Consider the following 6,121-nt stretch of genomic DNA (forward strand, 5'->3'; position numbering starts at 1 on the left):
ACAATAGTGAGATCAAAGCTTGATTAGGCTATTGAGTGAGTTCAAGCCTATCCTGGCAATATAAAGATATATTTAAAAAAAATCAGAAAGAGAGCTGGGGAATCATAGCTCAGAGGGAGAATGCTTGCCCAGCAGGCTAAAGGCCCTGGGTTCAATTCCCAGTGCTATAACATAAAAGTCACAGTGAGTATACAGTTGTGTGCATGCATGCTTTTGGGGAGGCTGGGGGTGGAGCTTTCCTTTTGGGGCACAATGAACACCTGTAACAGTATGAATAACTACCAGATATATCAATAGCTTAGAGATGCTGAGAATCCACTAGGGTTCTACCATGGTGGAATGCCCCCAGGTATCCAGCAAGACACAAGTAGGGGAAATAACTTAGCAATAAGCCCCAAACCCTAGGGAGGACCAGCCGAGATTGGACCATAGCACAGACTCCACCCTGCCACCCAGACTTGTACTGTGCAGGCCACCCCAGCAGTGAGCAAGACATTCATGCCTCAGGATGCTTATTTTATGTATTTAGGATAATTTTTTTGCGCACGTGTGTGTGTGTGTGTGTGTGTGTAAGCCATTCAGATGTGAGCATTTGGCTAGCGAGGGACAAACACGAGCTACTTATCAATCCATATTTAATTTCTTAGCGTTATGGATCTCAGAACCCTGCTCCCGACTTGGCTTTTCCCTTCTACCTTACAGATCTTGATATTTTATTTATGAACCTAGTAATTTTTATATAAAGCAAGATCACATTTACTTTCTCATTGATTGGTATTCAATTAAGTCATAAACTTGACAGATTAAATCCTCGTAAACTTTTAAACCACTCAAACATTTAATTAAGCAAATTCCTTTAGATATTTCAAAGTACAATTACAAATTTAATTTATCCAATTCAAATACTTCAAACACCTGACAAGGGAGCTTTACAAATATGATGAACAGATTCCTCTCAAGCATCCGAGCAACTTCTGTAAATCTAATCAGATGTGAAACTAGTTGCTTAGATTTTGTCTTAAATATTATAAAGGCAAGACATGACAGCGCATGCTGTCATGCCAGCACAAGAGAGGCTGAGGCAGGAGAATCCCAAGTTTGAGGCCAGTATGGGCTTCCTGGTGGAGCACTGACTGCTCTTCCAGAGGTCCTGAGTTCAATTCCCAGCAGCCACATGGTGGCTCCCAACCACCTGTAATTGGATACAATGTCCTCTTCTGGTGTGTCTAAAGACAGCTACAATGTACTTGCATATATATAGTATATACATATATATAGTATACACATGTAGTATATATATATAGTATATACATGTAGTATATATATGTGTAGTATATATATATATATATATATATATATATATATATATATATGTAGTATACATATAAAACAAATCTCTGGCCCACCTCCCAGACCTGGTTAGTGTGTCTTATTACAACTGAAACACAAATCATAAAAAGTATCTATTCTATAGGTTCATTTCTTCCTAGTCTTGTGTTGGAGGCAAGGTCTGTCTTTGAACCTCTGTACTTAATTCCTCAGTCCTGGGGATGGTACCCACTTCTAGGCAAGAGATCTGTTAGACTGTAGCCCCTGAAGCCCTCTATCTTTCTCACCCTAATGGAGAAGAACAATGTTTTAAATTAAAGATATTTAGTAGAGAGCTGGGGATAGGGCTCAGTTGGGAAAGGGCTTGCCCAACATGCATGGAGCCCTAGGTCCCATCCCCAGCACCACAGAAACCACGGGACTGGCAGAGCATGGCCGCTGTCTCAGCACTTGAGTGGTGTCTGCAGGAAAGTCAGAACTTAACAGTCTGAGCTGGAGAGATGGCTCAGTGGTTAAGAAGGCTTGCTGTTCTTTCAAAGGACCAGAGTTCAAGTCCCATCTCCCAAAAGAGGTAGCTCACAATTGCCTATAACTCCAATCCCAGGTGACCCAGGTGGCCTTGTCAAGCATCACATATCACGTACATGCAGAATAAACACTCTCCCCTCCCTCTCTTTCCCTTCCTCTCTCTCTCTTCCTCCTTCTCTCCCTCCCCCCTCTCTCATATACACAAATTAATTTTTAAAAGCTTTTTATTGGTTCTTCATAAATTTAACATCATGTACCTCAATCCCACTCATTTCCCCCTTCCCTTGTGCCTGACCTCAACCCTTGAGGCCACCCCCAACAACAGGAAAAAAATCTCATTGTAGAAGCTCTAGTGTGTCACAGTGTGCCCCACAGTATATCCTTTTATCCACACTTCTTTGCTTGCAAATGTTCATTGCAATGACTTCCTGGTCTGGTCCAAGGCCTCTGGCCTCTGGCCTCTGCCACTCCATCAATAATGGATCCTCACTGGGACTCCTCTAGGACATCCTGCTGTTGCTCTGTGTCATGGAGATCCTGCGGCTTTGGATCTGTGGGTATGCCCCCATCATGTACTCCAGCAGTTAATCAACTGGGTAGATGGTCCGGTGGGCCAGTTTAAAGCCCCGGGTCTGAGCCTGAGAGGTATCTGAGCAGGTCAGCTACCAACTCTCCCACTCTCATGCCCTTGCAGCTGGCTCACCAGCAGCCCCCACCCCCACTGCAACTGCAACCAGGGCCTGCTTTACCCTTCTGCCCAGGTGAGGTGAAGGACCCATCAAGGGTTGCAACTAGTAAGAGGTAGGGCCAGTTCTTCTGCTCTTGGGACCCCAGGTTGTAAAGAGGGGATGGGGAGAGGGAAGGGAGAGTGGGGAGGGTCTCTCTCCCTCCTCCACCGAATGGAGACCAAGTGGTAGGGTCAGCTCTCCTGCCCATATACTTCCAGGGCCAGCCCCCAAACAACACCCAGGCGAGGGGTGGGGCCGGTTCTGCCCAGCTCTCAGACATCAACATGCTCCCAGGTGGCAGTCCAGACCAGGGACATCAGACCCCTGCTGCTGCAGGGCCATGGACCCAGATGTGCCCCTCCCCGAGTGGCAGCACAGGCTAGTATCCCCTCCATTCCTACTTCAGATGGCACCACCAGCTACTCACATCAGACTGTTCCCCACTACCCTGAGTCTCCAGCTCTGTCTCTCTTCTTTGTGCCCACATCCTTCTGTTTCTCTCTCTCTCTCTTCCATTTTTCCACCACTCACTTGCTCCTTTCAGTGGCTCCCAGGGTCTCTGAGAATCTGGGGTTGTCTCAGGAGTGGTCTCAGGAGTACTATACCTCACTTGTGCATTATGGCACTGGGGGCAGGGTCATCTCAGGCATGGTCTGCACCCCCAGGCCTGTGCTGCTCCAGACTGCTGGACATCTCAGGCTAGCTACCTGTCCAGGTCCTGTGGTGCCAGTCTGGTGGCCATCTTGGGCTCACCCCCCACTACTCCTGCCTGACCCAGAGGTCCTTTATGAGTGCTGTCTGTCTCAGACTCACCCCACCCAGGGCCCCCAGTACCAGGCAGGGATTCTTCCAGTCTCCAGCAGGCTGACTGGGCCTGTGCTGGACTGGTGGTTATCTCGGGCTAGTTCCCTGACCAGATCGTCTCAGTCTCACCCTTTTCGGGGAGTGTTAGGCTGCCAATCATTCAGAAGTCATTGGTCAGAACACTGAGCATAGACATAGCCTCTCTCCTCTCTGCCACCTACTGACGCACATGGGACACAGCAGCCACACCTGCAACACCTCTAGGGGCAGGCAAATTAAATTTTAAAAAGAGGAATTGAAGGTAATCCTGATGGATGGAGGTTGAGGCCAGCCGGCTGTTCTAGCTCTTTATTTAGGGGGAAAAACAGAAACAACAACAAAAGCACACTCCAGCAAAGAGCCCTCAAGACCTCAGGCCCAGGACACAGAAGCTAGCGATTTGCCAACAGAGGACAGTGTGGGAGAGCCTGCAGGTATCTGCCATCTTGCTCCAGAGTGGTGAGTTTCCTTTGGCCACACCACTGATCCTCTTGTTCTTAGGCTGGGACTCACCTAACACCATGTGCCTCTCTAGGCTATTTCCTGGGAGCGAGCAGCCAGTCTGTGAAACTACTGGGGACCCACACCACTAGCTTCACTCCCTTCTTACAAAAGCAATTTAACTGTGCAATTGTTTAAACCAAAACTACTAAAACAGGCTCCAGCCTGTTCTCTCTGCAACACACCCGTTGTCTTTGCAAGTTGGTTTGTTTTTCTCTTAAGTCAGCTGATGTTGGATGTTCTGGATGGGAGCTCTTAGCTGCACATGTCTGTGGCTGGCATTTTTCCACACCTCTTCCTCAGCTGCTGTGGAGACGAGTCTCTCTCTGAGATCCTCTGTTCCATTGCTCACTGCTGATAACCTCAACTGGCATCGGTCCTGGTGGACTTGATCCATCAACCAGTGTCTCAGCCTGACCCTCACTCTCTCTCCCCATCTCCTCCTCTGCTTATCTGCTTTGAAATCAAAAGTGGGCACTGCTATTTCTCCAGCTGCCCCTCCCCCATTGATTGGAACAATGCAACACTGGAACATACTATTATAAAACAGAAAAATTGTGCAGAAAGTTCATGAGAATACAAGTTGCACAGCTTCTATAAATAATTCCTCCCCAATGTTCCTCTGAGTAACCCTAATTGAATTTATTGGTTCCCTAGAAATAAGACATGAAAGTTGGGGGGGGGTGTTAGCTAGCAAGAGGAGAGACATGAGGGGGAGAAGGCAGACAAGAGAAAGTAACAGGTAGGGATGAGTATGTTCAAAATACATTATAGCAATACATACACAGCACAAAATATATTAGTTCACAATGAAATACATTTTTATACACAATTACTTCATGCTAATAAAAACTGAAAAAAATGCGCAAACATAATTGCACAATTTAGCAAAGATAAACACCCACACACTCACCACCCACAGTGCCAGAATGCAAAAGTTATTTTGTAAATCCCTTAAAATATGTGTGTGTGTGTGCGCGCGTGCGCGCGCGCACTCAAGTTTTGCCTGTATCTGAACATATTGAGACTATGTCTCCAAAACACAAGACCTAAACCTGAGTCTATGGTTAGAAGGCCCTATAGAACCTGGCCTATGACTCTCTCTTGGCACTGCCCACTCCTGTTGGGCCTTGTGTACCTCATTCTTACAATACTCTTCAGAGTGACACCGGCTCAGAGCAGGCACCTGTAAGTCCTTGGTGTGTCTCTTTTGGTTATCTATTGAGGAAACCCAAGACTACCCCAGCTACTTCACAGAGAGTGGTTCAACTCAGGGGCTTGCTTTCAAGTGCTAGTGGAAAGAGACAGAGCTGTAATGTCACTGGGAGGTCATGAGTCTGTTCTTACCGTCAGAACTGTTGGACACTATCCTGGAGTGAGCGGGGAGACTGGAGTCCCATCTGAGACTGCGTCTTAAGTAGAACGGCTTTTTTTTTTTTTTTTCTTTTGGTTTTCCGAGACAGGGTTTCTCTGTGTAGCCCTGGCTGTCCTGGAACTTACTTTGTAGACCAGGCTGGCCTCGAACTCAGAAATCCGCCTGCCTCTGCCTCCAGAGTGCTGGGATTAAAGGCGTGCGCCACCACGCCCGGCTCCTAGAACGGCTTTGTACTCGCTTTCCACTACCTAACCTTGCATGAATTCTCCTTGTTGGTGGAACTCACCCAGAACCCAGAAATGCAAGGGTATCTGGGAAATGTAGTTTTCAAGTCTTCTAGCCCTGCTCCTCTCAGGGAGGTCCAGACCTTCCTTAGAAACATTGCTGGGACAGCGAGGAAGGCCTTTCATAGCCTTGACTGTGGACCTCCTGGCACCTCTGCCTGGGGGATGGGACAATGAGGTGGGCCTGTGGCTGCATCTGCAGGTTTCAAGGGCATTTGCAGCTCCGACCACCAGGAGCTCCAGGCTGGCAATCTTGACATCAAAGAAACAGCTAGATTATTCTAGATGTATCCACAGCCATCAAGTCAAAGATTTGGTTGAGATTTTGATGACCTTAATGGGGCATTATGACACAAATTCAGGATTCAGTCTCACCATTATGTTAATAGTCCAGAGTGTGCCTTCCCTGGGAACACATGACATTACCATGTGACACTGCCGAGTGACAAGTGTAGTGAAAGCAGCATTCTGTGACAAGCTAATCAGGTGCCCCACTGCAGGGCCGTGCACATGGAGGTCCTAAGTAGGTCTCC

At 47.4% G+C, this 6,121-nt stretch overlaps 1 non-coding gene across 1 annotated transcript; it reads right to left on the reverse strand.

Moving 5' to 3' along the window:
* Positions 1 to 3,529: 3,529 nt before the first annotated feature.
* On the reverse strand, positions 3,530 to 3,660 carry LOC115030989. Its single transcript, XR_003836581.1, has one exon. It is a non-coding gene; the product is annotated as a small nucleolar RNA SNORA17 (small nucleolar RNA).
* Positions 3,661 to 6,121: the final 2,461 nt, after the last annotated feature.

Source organism: Mus caroli, chromosome 4 (genome assembly GCF_900094665.2).
Source record: "Mus caroli chromosome 4, CAROLI_EIJ_v1.1, whole genome shotgun sequence".
In the NCBI taxonomy this organism is placed as follows: Eukaryota; Metazoa; Chordata; class Mammalia; order Rodentia; family Muridae; genus Mus; species Mus caroli.